The 14508-nt window shown below is 37.2% G+C and overlaps 1 long non-coding RNA gene across 2 annotated transcripts; it reads left to right on the plus strand.

Moving 5' to 3' along the window:
• Nucleotides 1-3244: 3244 nt before the first annotated feature.
• On the plus strand, nucleotides 3245-13781 carry LOC138917568 (uncharacterized). 2 transcript variants are annotated; one of them, XR_011425752.1, is made up of 3 exons: nucleotides 3245-3295; nucleotides 11785-11998; nucleotides 13043-13781. It is a non-coding gene; the product is annotated as an uncharacterized lncRNA (long non-coding RNA). The 2 variants fall into 2 exon arrangements; XR_011425751.1 differs by lacking the exon at nucleotides 3245-3295 and adding an exon at nucleotides 9231-11312.
• Nucleotides 13782-14508: the final 727 nt, after the last annotated feature.

Here is a 14508-nt window from a genome sequence, read left to right on the forward strand (position 1 = left end):
TTGCTATGGCAACCTGAGCTGACTAAGACAAAGAGATTAAAGATAGCCAGGATGTCAGTCAATAAGATTAGAGCATAGGATGTGGGGAAAGATTTAGAGAATGGAGACTGGCTAGCCTTAGCTAACTCGGGCGAGATTGGTAGTCATCAAATCATGCAGAAGGTCTCTAAGTTTGGTCTGAAGCCTTAGAGAGAAGTCAGAGCTAAACAAGTTTAGGAAAAGAGTACTCATTACTTGCACCTTGTTTTTACTGCATGCTTGGGTTCCCCCCAAATTCACAGGTTGAAACCCTAACCCCCAATGGAAGAACATCAGGAGGCGGAGACTGGAGGAGGTAATTAGGTTAGATGAGGTCACGAGGGTGGAGCCACATGGCATGACGGGATTAGAGGAAAGAAAGCGACTAGAGCTTGCTTTCAGCCATGTGAGGAGACAAGAAGGTAGCTATTTACAAGCCACGAAGCTGGCCCTCACCAGACGTCAGATCTACTGGCATCTTCACCTTGGATTTCCAGCCTCTCCATAACTGTGAGAAATAAAAGTTGGCTATTTCAGGCCCCCCAGTTTAATGATATTTTTGTTACAGCAGCCCGAAACTGCTGTAGGTGTGTGACTGAGATATTCCTAAAATTGATGTAAAAAGAGTAGGTTTATTTTAGAAAATACAGTTCTGCACAAACTGTGCCCAAGTGAATAAGATAATAAATTCCAGTGATATTTAACCTATATAACAGATGTTCTCCAATCATGAAGCATGAAAGAGGCTTAATCTCTTTGAACTTCAATTTCCTCATCTACACTAGTTATCACAAAAGTCCCATTCTTTCTTATCTCCAAACAACTAAGCAAATGAATATATCTATATACAACAAACAGTATGATTAATATTTTGAGGAATTTACAAATAAGACACAGAATTAAACAACATTCAGACAAGAAAGAAACATTGGAATCATCTGGTCCAGCTCTCTCATTTTGCAGATAATAAAAGCGAAGTTGACGTAAGATAAAAGCTTAAGGGGCTTGCTCCAGGTTGTGGGGCAGTGCAGTGGTTAGAACTGAAGTGGGCTTACACTTCCCACGTCAGAGCTCTGCGTACGGGCTCATAAACACACACATACATTCCAACAACTCTTACGGTTAAATACTAAGTGTTACATTTTAAAGACTGAATTTTAGGAACTGTGTAATCTGTCTCTTTTTTACAGATGGGAAAACTGAGACCAAGATATTTAACGGATGGGACACAACGTCAGAGATCAACCTCTTTGTAGATATGGAGTTAGAATTGAAGTCTATTGACTCGTAGCCCTGCTAGCTAACACATCACCTGGTGCCCAAACTAGCGTTAAAGCAAGAACAAGGTGGTCAGAGCAGGCAATAACAGGATGCATTGTCTGTAGACAAATTAAGAACAATAATGAGCTGTCTTTAATTATCCCCATGCACTTTAATTCTAAACAATTTCTGTAGTAAAATACTTCTCCGCCAAAAAATATCTTACTTGTCAGCAAGCTAAATAATTGTTGAGAATACTGTTTAGTTTTAATAATGGATACATAAGCTTCAAATTTGCATACATTAATTATCCTTTAATAAACATCATATTCTGCATAGAAGTAAATTTGGAAAATCCCCAGTTACAGAGTTACACAATGAGTTCCTGATACACATGAACTCATTTTATGTATCAAAACCAATTTAGACTCTGTTCAGCTATTACAATAGTAAAAATGCATTGTTCGACAACTTGCCTATAAAGATAGTCTGAGCGTATTCACCCCTGCTCATAATTGGCTTTCATTATATAGTGAGCAACGTCATAGTTGGGAAGGCAAATTTAACAAATCTTTCAGCAAGCATTTTTGAGGATGGGAAAATTGTATTACAAAACATTGAAGAACTACTTGAAAGCTTTCATAAAAATAATACCTACTCACTTTTTTTTCTCTGTGTTTACCACAATGGTTTAATGTAGAAACCACAAAGGCTTATCTAAGCTGAGCGTGGTGAAAGAAATGCCATGTCTAATGACCTGTCTTCTGCCTTCTGTTCTCCATTATATCAAAGAATAACCTGAAATAATTCATATACTCGCATCACAAACATATGCTGTATGTGTATGTATCTGTGTGTATATATATATATATATATATATGACAGTGTTTCATACTACTTGTACTAATTTTCTGAATTCTATTTCAGGATCATTAACTTACTTGAAACTCTAATTATTCAAACCATATTTTAAAATTACCCCACTTATTTCAAAATTCCTTAATTTTGAATCTAAACAGCCCAGCTGTCTTGTGTTATTATGGACTCAGCTAATTTTTAAAAACATTTGTGTCAATGGACATTCTGAGTCTATTTACAGTGGATTATCCAGACAGGCTCTTTATAGCAGGAGTCCTTAACTTAGACTTGGCAGAGTCCATAAACACTCTAATGCTGGATATAAAATTTTGTATATGGGCAAATGTTTCTGAGACAGGATCCGTAGCTTTCAAATTCTCAGAGGCTGGCAAGCTAGATGAGTTAAGTCAAACCACATAAGTACCATTAAATCCTAGATTCAAAGGGTAAAGCAAGTTTCACTTATTAAATTTAGATGGTAGGCACGCAGGATTTGAAATATTTTTTATAGTTGTCTAACTGTTTAAAATCGTTCAGTAGCAAGTTTCTGAAGAATGAATTTCTTAAAGACAAAAGCAATTAAGTTCCTTTAAATCAAAACATTCTATCAACATTTCAGGGTGAAGAGCTGCTTAATATGTAGAGTTAAGATAGATGGACAAACAGATGTGAGTGCAAAAGTTTGTACCACAGTAAGTCCAGATCTGTAACGTTAACCTCTTACAGAACACTGAAGAGAACTGAAGAAGCTTCAACTATTTTGTCACGGTAAGAGTTGTCATTAAACTCCGGAGACATGGAGTGTGGCTTTTGCCATTTTGTGAAGGTTCCACCTCACCCCAGGGTAAAATGAGGGCTCTAGAGGAAGTGCTGACTGAGAGTCATTTCAAAGCAGTTTTAAAAATTGCAACTCTTCTTCCTCTTGTTTGGATAAATACTGCCATTTATTTAGTACCAGCACAATTTTGTTCAGTTTCTCTGTATGACCAGAAGTCTTAACAGAAATTTTAAAAAAGAGTGAGAGTTCTTGGAGAGATCCTTGTTCCCACAGAATCCAAGAACTGGGACACGACCGGAACTTGAAAGTCAGACTCTCATCAGAAGCAAGAGTTCTTGGATTCTGTGGGAACAAGGATCTTTGGTTCTGAGGTCATTTCAGGTCACGATTTCTTCTTTTGCACATGCCCTGGCTTTGAGACTTTGCAGATTTTCTGAAAGGCAACTTTAATCACTCTGTTGATAAGAGATGGAGTCAGTTAAACTGGTCCTAGAAGGCCCGCAATTACATTACCATGTATCTATTATCAAAAGTTCACTATTTGTTAAAATTTTCTATTTCAGAAAATTAGAATTCTTTGTTATGTGTGAATGATTGGAATGGATAAGAGTTAATTCACATAAAATAGATTTTAAAAACTGATAAATGGTGAACAAAAAGATTGATTAGGATGTCACCTTTACAAATCAAACTAAAATTATGAAAATATGCATATTTTACCTCGATTATATTTTAGGTTGTGATTATGATTCTTTAATGTTTTAAAAAATTATGGTTCAATTGTTTGTTTATATCCAAGGTATATTTTTTGACACATTTTTTGTTAGTGTAAATGTACATTCCTCATTTTACTTTTGATTTTATCCTTATGTATCTGCAAGTGACTTTTATCAAATTTTCAACATCTTCCTTAATCTACTGATACTCAAATCATTCTTTGTTGAAACTCAATTATGTCAATACTAATGCAGATTTTTTTATTTTCAATTAATTGCCCCATCTCTGCTATAATTTTATCCGTAGCTTTGCTTGTAACTTACATTTAATACCACTTTCATTAACTTTCTAAAATTTTTCACTTTGAAATTAGTTTGCATTGTATTTTTTTGTGTGTCTTGCAGTAACAACCATATTGGGTTATCATGAAAGATAGATCAACAAAGATTATGACAGACTAGATGATTGAAATCAGATTCACTTTATAATAATTTAATTCATCAGTAAATAATTTCATGAAGTTTTACGTTATGAAATACCAAGATGGCCTAATGCTCCCCTCAGCTTGACTAAACTTTAGATAGCTTTCTTCCTGACCAGAGGCTCCCTGACCTCTCTTTTCTTAGAACATTTACTTTAAAAAACTTAATCACTGCAAAATCTTTCTCTGCCACCTTTGAAATGTATATACACCCTCTCTAAAAGTCTCTTGCTAGTTTTAAGACCCAGGAAGTCTCTCAAGTACCTAGAAACCATCTCTTGGAAATGTAATCATCCAGGACGATAACACCCCTATCTACCAGTATCTTTAGGAAGGTAGGAGCATAACTCAGTGGGCACCTTGCTCCCAACTGTAAAACCACTGCTATCATGAAGATACCAGAAAATATACTTTACTTTTGATCAAGGCCATTTGGCAAACACAGGTGGCCAATGATCTCCCCACCTCACTCTGGCTCTTAAAAAGTCTCCTTGGGGCCAGCCCAGTGGCACAGCAGTTAACTTCACACATTCCACTTCAGCGGCCCAGGGTTTGCCAGTTCGGATCCTGGGTGCAGACCTACACATTGCTTGTCAAGCCATGCTGTGGTAGGTGTCCCACATATAAACTAGAGGAAGATGGGCACGGCCATTAGCTCAGGGCCAGTCTCCCTCAGCAAAAAGAGGGGGATTGGTGACAGATGTTAGCTCAGGGCTAATCTTCCTCAAAAAAAAAGAAAAAATCTTTCCAGCCCTTTGTTACAGCGGAGTTCAGTTCAATCTTTTTCCCCTGTTGCAAGAGTTTTGAGCAAAGCCTTCTTTGCCTGTTTAACTTATCTGTTACAATTTTTCTTGACAATCTTTTCTTCAATTTATTCTCATAAATGCCAGGACTCATATAATGAATACTTAGCTAACCATAAATTCCTCTGTTTCCAAATTAGGCAATTTGGGAGAGTCCTGCTGTTTTTTACAAAGCAGTCGAGAAACCTTGAAATGAAGAAAGCCTCTTTATTAACATTTTTACTGCTTAGCCTCAATAGATAATGTTGTATTTTTATCAAATTGCAATGTTTGACTTTTAAGAGCAAGTGCCTGCTTTACATTCTTTTTATCTCTGTCATGCCTAACATAATACCTATTGCATAAAACATATCTCAAAAATGTGGTAATGTTATATGATTATGGCTATTTGATTCCTAGATTAATATCTCTGAAAAAGAGCTAAGACATAATCACAAGTTATATTAAGTTCAGTGTATTTACTTGTGTTTCGGATAACACAGCTTCAAAAGAAGTAAAAATAACATAAATGTCCAATTGTAGAGAACTGGTTGAATAAATGATAACGAATATATATTAGATAGAATAGCTTGCAATATGTATGTTGATATGTTTCATTGGAGAAACTATTGATTACAGACTTGTGATAGGAAATACACAAGGTGAGACTGTGATATCTTCTTATTACTGAAAAGGGAAGCCATCAGTGAATTTGGGTTTTATCAAAATGGCATAGAGCCAAAATGAAGGGACAAGGTGGAACAATTTGAATACATAAATAATTAATTAAAGAAAATCATCAAACATAGTAGTATTAAAACAAATTTTTGAGTTCATAATGATATTTTTAAAAAGGAAAATAAAGAATCCAAAATCCAACTAATTTTACACAGAGTAAGCTTAGCACCAGCTCCTTATTTTGAAAACTGACATTTAAAAGGAAATAACTAAACATTTATCCTGATTTTCCTGTACAAATTATTTCAGTGCAACTCAATCAACTTGGTTTATGAAAGGAAATTATTCTTTACAGGTAAATTCCAACTAAATAAATGTGCAATGATGAAATTTTAAAAATCATTATTTTGTAACCACTAGTGAAATAGTTTATCCAGGCAATTTTTGCCAATAGATTAAGCCATTAGATGAAATGTTAGTTGGGAACATTATAATGGAGGGTTCAAGATGCCACCACCTGAACCCAGTGATGAATCTTAACATTTCTAAGTATAGGACAAGCAGACATTGCATGTTGGATGGCTACATGCAATAGGAAGCTTAAAACACCACCTGTGAACTATTTTGCAGGAAAAAGGAACATCTAATCTAAATATACTGAAGACCCTAGAGCCAAATTATACGACAATGAATGAAAAGAAATAGGAAAAGATCATTGACACCACAAAGAATCAAACAGACAAACCCAGGATGGAAATGCTCTGCAAGACAACTATATTAATTTTCTATGGCTGGTGTAACAACTTACAAAAACATAGTGGCTTAAAACAACACAGATTTCTTGTGTTACAGTTCTGTAGGTTAGAGGTCCAACATGAGGCTCGCTGGGCTAAAGTCAAAGTCTTGGCAGGGCTGCGTTCCTTTTTGGAGACTCTGGTGGAGAACCCACTTCCTTGTCTTTTTCAGCTTATAGAAGTCGCCCACATTATCGGTTTGTATCCCCTTTCTCCATCTTCAAAGCCAGCAATGTTACATCTCTCTGACCACTCTTCTGCAGTCACATTTCCCTCTGAACCCCTTCTGCTGGCTCTGTCTTCCACTTTCAAGCCCTCTTGTGATTACATTGGGCACACCGGGATAACCCAGGAAACTCTCCCCGCCTCGAAGTCCTTAACTAAATTACAACTGCAAAACTCCCTTTTCCCAGGAAGGTAACATATTCACAGGTTCTAAGGATTAGAACGTGGATATCTTTGGGGGCCATTGTTCTGTGTACCTCAACAACTGACTCACTTTGTTTTTTTTCTTTTTTGTCATCTGAGCTAATAACTGTTACCAATCTTCCTTTTTTTTTTCCCCTGCTTTTTCTCCCGGAATCCCCCCAGTACATAGTTGTCTATTTTAGTTGTGGGTCCCTCTAGTTGTGGCATGTGGGACGCTGCCTCAACATAGCCTGATGAGCGGTGCCATGTCCACGCCCAGGATCCGAACCAGTGAAACCCTGGGCCGCCAAAGCAGAGCGTGGGAACTTAACCACTCGGCCACGGGGCTGGCCCCTGACTCATTTTCTTTAATGAATCAATGGCATCAAACATTTGAGAGTAGACTATGGTGGCATAATGTGCTCCACTTCAGTGGCCCGAGTTTTGTGGGTTTGGATCCTGGGCATGGACCTACACACCACTCATCAAGCCATACTGTGGTGGCATCCCACGTACAAAGTAGGGGAAGATTGGCACAAACGTTAGCTCAGGAACAATCTTCCTCAAGCAAAAAGAGGAAGATTGGCAACAGATGTTAGCCAGGGCCAATCTTTCTCACCAAACAAAAAGAGAAAAAAATTGAGAGTAGAAATCATTGTTCTAAGTTTAAATATATTTAAGAGACATAACAAAATATCATGTATGGTCCTTTTAAATACTATTAAAACTTTAAAAGATAATTTTATTAGGTGTAAAGGTTGCGTTGTGGTCATAGGAGAAAATGTCCCTATATTTTAGAGATGTATAGTCATTCCACTGGTAATATATTGTATGCCTTTCCATATACTAACCACACACACACACACATCTGTTGAAAAACAAGAATGGATTTAATTGTGATTATCACCTAATGCAGTAATTAGGGATAATTTCCTCCTTTAACTATTTTTATTTATCTGTTTCATAATTTGTCTATAATAAGAATGTATTACTGGAATGATTAAAATTAGTGGTGAAAATGAGAAACCACCAACAGCATAGGTTTATATCTTCCAAGGCTCAGAAAAAGAGGAGCTCATATGGGTTGAGCATATACTTCATGCCAGACATGGTACCATAAACTTTGTGTAAATTTCAAATAACCCTTATGGCAGTTTCATGAGGTTCATACCATTATCCACAAAAGGTAAATGGTAAATTCCTCACCGTCATACTGTGGGCACATAATAAGCTGGGATGTAAATCCATATCTGTCTGGTTTCGAATCCAGTGGTTTTTTGAAACACTGTGCTAAGACTGCACCTTTTGCCTTGCCCTTAGCACAAACAAGCTTATGCACAGTTCGAACTGAAAGAGTTCAAGTCACTTATTCCAGCTATTTGTTGATCTGGTAAACTATGTGAACCCAGCTTGCACTAGGATTCTCAACAAACTTTAACAAAATTGCCATCCACTCGAGAAATAATGATATAATGATGTCGCCAAACTTGTTCCTAGTCTTCTAGAGCAACTGCACTCCCGGGATTATTCACAATTCCCTCAGCCCTACTGGAACTCTGTGGCTGCATTCCGCACAGCTGTAGGCTCTAAGAGATGGACTGCAAAAACCCTCTCCTCCCCACCAGGCATGGCGCCTGGTTCCCCAAAGGTCCACTCACTGCTCCACCACCCTTCTTTAGGATGCAAAGCATCTAGGTCACATCTCTTTTGTCATCACGATGCTCAGTAGAAAGTGCAGCATCCATTTTACATAAACATCAGAAGAAAGATGAATAGTGAATGATAGAAGAAGTATTTATTACCAAAAGAAAGCAGATTGCTTCTACTTATTTTCAGTGTAGCTGGACTCTGCCTTACAAAAGCGGTGCCTGTCCCAGATTTCTGTGACATGGCCCTTCCAAATATCGATAACTTTATTCAACTGAGTCTATCAAAATAAAGGCAAGAACTGGAGAGTGGAGATGCAGCATTAAGCTCTCTCCACTAAAAGCTAACATTTAATAGGAATTGTGTCCTCTGATTGAGGATTTATTAGAGAATTTCTATGATTGGTCCTTGGTTCTTTAGAATACAATAAATTCACGTCATTTGAAATCCAAATTCTTTTTTTAAATTGAGATATAATTGGCATATAGCACTCAGTTTCAGGAGTACAACATGATGACTTGATATGTGTATACGTTGTGAAATGATCATCACACTGTCTAGTTAACATCCATCATCATATACAGTTACAAAATTTTTTTTCTCGTGACGAGAACTTTTAAGATCTACTCTCTTAGCAACTTTCAAATATACAATATAATATTGTCGAATTCCTAATGAGTCTGATGTCTTTCACACTCATTGTACAACAAAAAGAGATCATTTCCTTAGCAATGAACATGTTTAACACACACACCAATTTGTAACCTATTAGTCTCTAAGCTCTATTTGTTTCTTTTTTCTGGCATGATAACATTTTCTGAATCTACCTGCCTCTTTTGCAACCCTCCTACCAGAATTTTAGTCTCATCATCTCCCACTAGTTATCAAGGTAACTCCAGATCCCTGACTACTCCACTGCTTCTAGTCTTACCCTTTTCCACACCACCTTCCACACTACAACCAGAGTGGTTCTTCAAAAAGGAAATCTGTCTATAAATTTTCCATTAGCCACCAGATATGAGGCCAGTTATTTAGCATAACATCCTTTATGATTTTAGCCTCATCAACTTTTCAACTTCATCTACTACTCCTTAATGTACTCTGCATTTAAATTATCCAAAACCACTTGAATTTTCCTGAAAAAACTAGGTTCTGCCTCAAATCTCAGAAATGACTTCCTTCCACTCACACTTTTGCAACTTTCTCCCTCCTCATAGACATAAAAAATGATCTGCTTCTATTTAGCAGTGCCCCTTCGGACTCTGTCCAGACACTACATTCTGTTTTCTCTACTCAACCCACTGTCTTCGTGACCCTACAACAGCCCTTTGATTCTTATCCCATTTTTGTTTCTCTACTCTACCTTCTCTCTCCAAACTAGGCCCTGCCTTATTCCCAAATTCTGTCCAAGTTAAAGCCTTGATCTAGATAAAAGAAAGAGATTCCCCAAAAGAAAATTGTTATTGCCTCTTGGAGAATTCCCACCCTGTCCCCCATCATTGCTACCTAGGGAAACTCCTACGACACATTGAGTATCAACCCAGATACCTTCTTCTCTGAGAAGCCTTCCTTAATACCTCCCACGGAGAAAACTGCTAGTTCTCACTGCTCCCATAGCATGATTTTTATAATTTGATAATCTCACAAATGTGTTTTCTTATCTCTCCTTGCTAGACTGTTAGCACCTAAAGGTCAAAGGCCCTCTTTTCTATACAATCTCTAGGACAGAGATTGAAATATAACTGGTGTTTTCTAAATATTTCTTGAATTAACTTGAAAAAAAAATCATGGTCATTTCTACTCACCCTTCTCTGGTTCATTCTCTTCACCCCAAGTCCTGTGTTAATCATGATTTTGGTTTCTACATGAAGAACTATATTTGTATGACAAGATACTTTAAAGAAATCTTTGTGGACTCTGAGGGGAAGGCAGGGAATGGTCAAAATTTGTCTTATAAAAGACAATGAAGAAATGATTTTAGTAACTTCTGTCATTATAAGAAAAAAACTACATTTGCATTTATGAACTTTCCCCCTCTGTCTCATATGAAAGAAGCTGCCCAAAACATGAGACTAGCAATATGGAACTGTAAGAAGTGTCACATTGAACTATACATAGCTAACTCAATTCTACAAACACAGAACCCCAAACTGATGCCTTACAGTATTTATACAATGTTTTGGGTTTTTTTAAGCATGTAAAAATATTGCCTCCTTAAGATGTATACACTGGGAATGTGGGAAACAAATATTGATACAATCAGTTAACAATTTAAAAATTGCTAGACTTCATTTGGAGAGTGTTTTTCATCTGTGGAATCCATAAATCAGAGCCTGATCCTTTACCAAAAGGAAAACACTCCGGAAATGAAAGCTGTTACGGGAGCACATGCCATGGAAGGGGATAGTTTTAAAGGGCTACTAATAACATCTTCCCTGTTGTTTCCAGTCATTCCATACTCCAAACAGAGTAACATAGAAGTTATCAATATGCTGTCAAATAATGGGATTAACTTAGATTTCAAACACTGGTTTAAATTTAATAAAATTAACTAGACTTCTAAATTCCCAATAGCCAAGCCAATAGGCTAAATTGTTAAAGTTTCCTTAGATTAAATGATCTCTCCTTTTATTCGTTGATGTGCTTTTTCCACTCTAAGCAAAATCATGCTATCGAACTCTGGAACTCTTGGGAAATAGGTGCTATATACACCCAAATTGACAATAATGGGTTTTGATCACCTGATGAAACAGGCCAAGTGAAAGTGCGCTCTGGAAGCAAAGTGCTCCCATATGTGAGGATCGCCTGGATCGGGGTTGTAGAGGCAGATTAGACCCAGACAAATGGAAGCATCACTTTTCACTGTATACTCTTGATGTTCTTCTGCTCTGGTAATTTCGCTGATGCTATTATTTCTACCAATTCCACTGCTGTGATTTCTGGGTTCTTAAGTCTCATCCATTTTACAGAATGCAACTCAAAATGTCACCTTCATAGGGTATTCCAATCTCCAGTTGGAATACAAATGTTTCACAACTTTTGCAGAATTTGGACCTAAATTTAGCAAATATGATCAAAGTACTGATAGTCAAAACTACACTTAAAATACCTCAGGAGGGCACCACTTTAAAGAATAAGAGACCATCTTTCAGTAAGTCTTCTTCCATCAGGAAAGACCACTATTCTTCAGCTGAGTACCAGTGAAGGGATTTCTAGAACCCCTATCCAACATAGGAGCCACAAGTCACATGTGGCTATTGAGCATCTGAAATGAGGCTAGTGTCAAAGGTTGAAATGATAATGTCTTGGATATATTTTATTGAATAAATTGCTAAAATTAATTTCACCACTCCCAATTTCTAGCCCAGCATGTAAGGAGCTTGGAAGTCACCACTGTGTCCTAACCACAAGTAAAAATCTGCAAAATCAACAATTCTTTTTAGATTTGTGAGAGAAGTGAAGTCACAGAACAAACCACTGCCCCCCAAATGGGAGAGACAAACAGGCAAATACAGAGAATCACAACTCACTTGAACAGAAACTCCTGGGCAGAGATCTTTGCACGAGCCAGTGCCAGGTATGGAAACCTAAACTGTAGTTGATGAAATGTTAGAGGCTCAGTGTGGACAAGTCTAAGAGTTAAAAACTCCAGGGGGACCCGGTCATAGGGAGGCCCCCCACTTTTGTGAGTTTTACCTTGAAAAGCTCAACCAAGTTCTCACAGTGAATATCTGAGAAAAATATCCACATGCTTCCAGCAAGAAGAGGGGAAAAGGAACTATTTTTAAGTACTCTAGAGCATTCTCTTCTTATAAGGCCTGCCCTCAGGAGAAATTATTCTTCCACAGCCTAACATTCTAGGGTTTTATTAGAGCCTAATCTACCTGGAGGTAGGGAAATTCCCAACTCCAGCCAGCTCTAGCTTTCCGTGTGGGTAAAAAGAAATGTCCAAATGCCAGCTCCTTCTAGCCACCCTGTCCCACCTAAAGGGATGGGTGTGGGGGTTACTGAGAAGCACTGGTGAAGTTCACAGTCCAGGGACACAAGCTTGTCAAAGCCTGAGACCTAACTGTAGGACTGTAGAGTGCTTCCCCTCTCCACACACCTTACCACTACGTTACTAAAGGCCTCATTGCCTTTTACCCAGTATATTATTTACAGCTTTCAACAAAAAATTACGAGGCATACTAAAATGAGAAGAGCACAGTTTAAACAGTCAGAACAAGCATCACAACCAGAGTCAGATATGGCAGGAATGTTGGAATTATCAAATCAAGAATAAAAAGCAAAACTGTTATTAATATGCTAAGTCGATAATGTGCAAAAACAAATGATGTAGGTCGACAGATGGAAATTCTAAGAAAGACCCAAAAGAAATATTAGAGATCAAAAACACAGTAAAGCCATGAAGAATATCTTTGATGGGCTCATTAGTAGACTGGACATGCCTCAGGAGAGAAGCTTTGTGTTTCTGGATATAACAGTAGAAACTTCCAAAAGTGAAAAGCATATTAAACATAGTTTGTTTCTTTTTTAAATTCCTGGTTCAACAATTCCACCATTTCTGCTGTATCTGACTCCGGTTCTCACGATATAAATCCTATGATCATATCTCCCACAGACAGTGATTCCTCTGATGGATCTGGGTGAAGTAAACCGAAAACATTCTGGAAAGGATTCACCATTCTAGATGCCATTAAGAGCATTCATGATTCAAGTGAAGAGGTCAAAATATCAACATTTAACAGGAATTTGGAAGAAGTTGATTCCAACCGTCATGGATGACATTGAGGGGTTCAAGACTTCAGTGGAGGAAAGAACTGCAGATATGGTAGAAACAGGAAGAGAACTACAACTAGAAGTGGAGCCTGAAGATGTGATTGAACTGCCGCAATCTCGTGATCAAATTTAATGGATGAGGAGTTCTTCTTATGGATGAGCAAAGAAAGTGGTTTCTTGAGATGGAATCTACTCCTGGTGAAGATGCTGTGAGGGTTGTTGAAATGACAACAAGGGATTTCGAATATTATGTAAACTTAGTTGATAAAGCAGCAGCAGGGTTTGAAAGAACTGACTCTGATTTTGAAATAACTTCTACTGTGGGTAAAATGCTATCAAATAGCATGGCATGCTACAGAGAAATGATTTGTGAAAGGAAGAATCAACTGATGCAGCAAACTTGATTGTTGTCTTATTTTAAGAAATTGCCATAGTCACCCCAACCTTCAGCGATCAACTTCCTGATCAGTGAGCAGCCATCAAATTTGAGGCAAGACCCTCCACCAGCAAAAAGATTATGACTCTCTGAAGGCTCAGATGATGTTAGCATTTTTAAGCAATAAAGTATCTTTTAATTAAGGTATGTACATTGGTGTTTTTTATACATAATACTACTGCACACTTAATAGATCACAATATAGCATAAACGTAACTTTTATATGTATTGGGAAACCCAAAATTTCATGGGACACGTTGTTGCAATATTCTCTTTATTGTGGTGGCCTGGAATCAAACCTCACTATCTCTGAGGTATGCCTGTATACAATAAAATGTTATTAACGATAGTCACCATGCTATACATTACATCCTCAGGTGAGATGATCTTGTATATATATAATCTTAGAGAATGTATCAATGAAACTGTTAGAACTAATAAACAAATTCAGTAAAGTTTCAGGGTATAAAACCAACATACAAAAATCACTTGCATTTCTATATTGAACTATCTGAAAAAGAAACAAAGAAAAGACTCCCATTTACAACAAAATCAAAAACAATAAAAAACTTAAGAGTAAATTTAAGGAAATGACAGATCTATACACCAAAATCTATAAGACACTGATGAAAGAAATTGGAGAAAACACAAATAAATGGAAAGATAATCCATGTTCATGGATCGAAATATTTAATATTGTTAATATGGCTCTACTACCCAAAGTCATCTGTAAATTCAATAGAATCCCTGTCAAAATTCCAGTGGCATTTTCCACAGAAATAAAAAAAATCCTAAAATTTTATGGACCACAAAAGGCTCCCAAGTAGCCAAAGCAAACCTGAAAAAGAAGTATAAAGCTGGAGGCCTCACAC

The sequence above is a fragment of the Equus caballus genome, chromosome 14 (genome assembly GCF_041296265.1).
Source record: "Equus caballus isolate H_3958 breed thoroughbred chromosome 14, TB-T2T, whole genome shotgun sequence".
NCBI classification, from domain to species: Eukaryota; Metazoa; Chordata; class Mammalia; order Perissodactyla; family Equidae; genus Equus; species Equus caballus.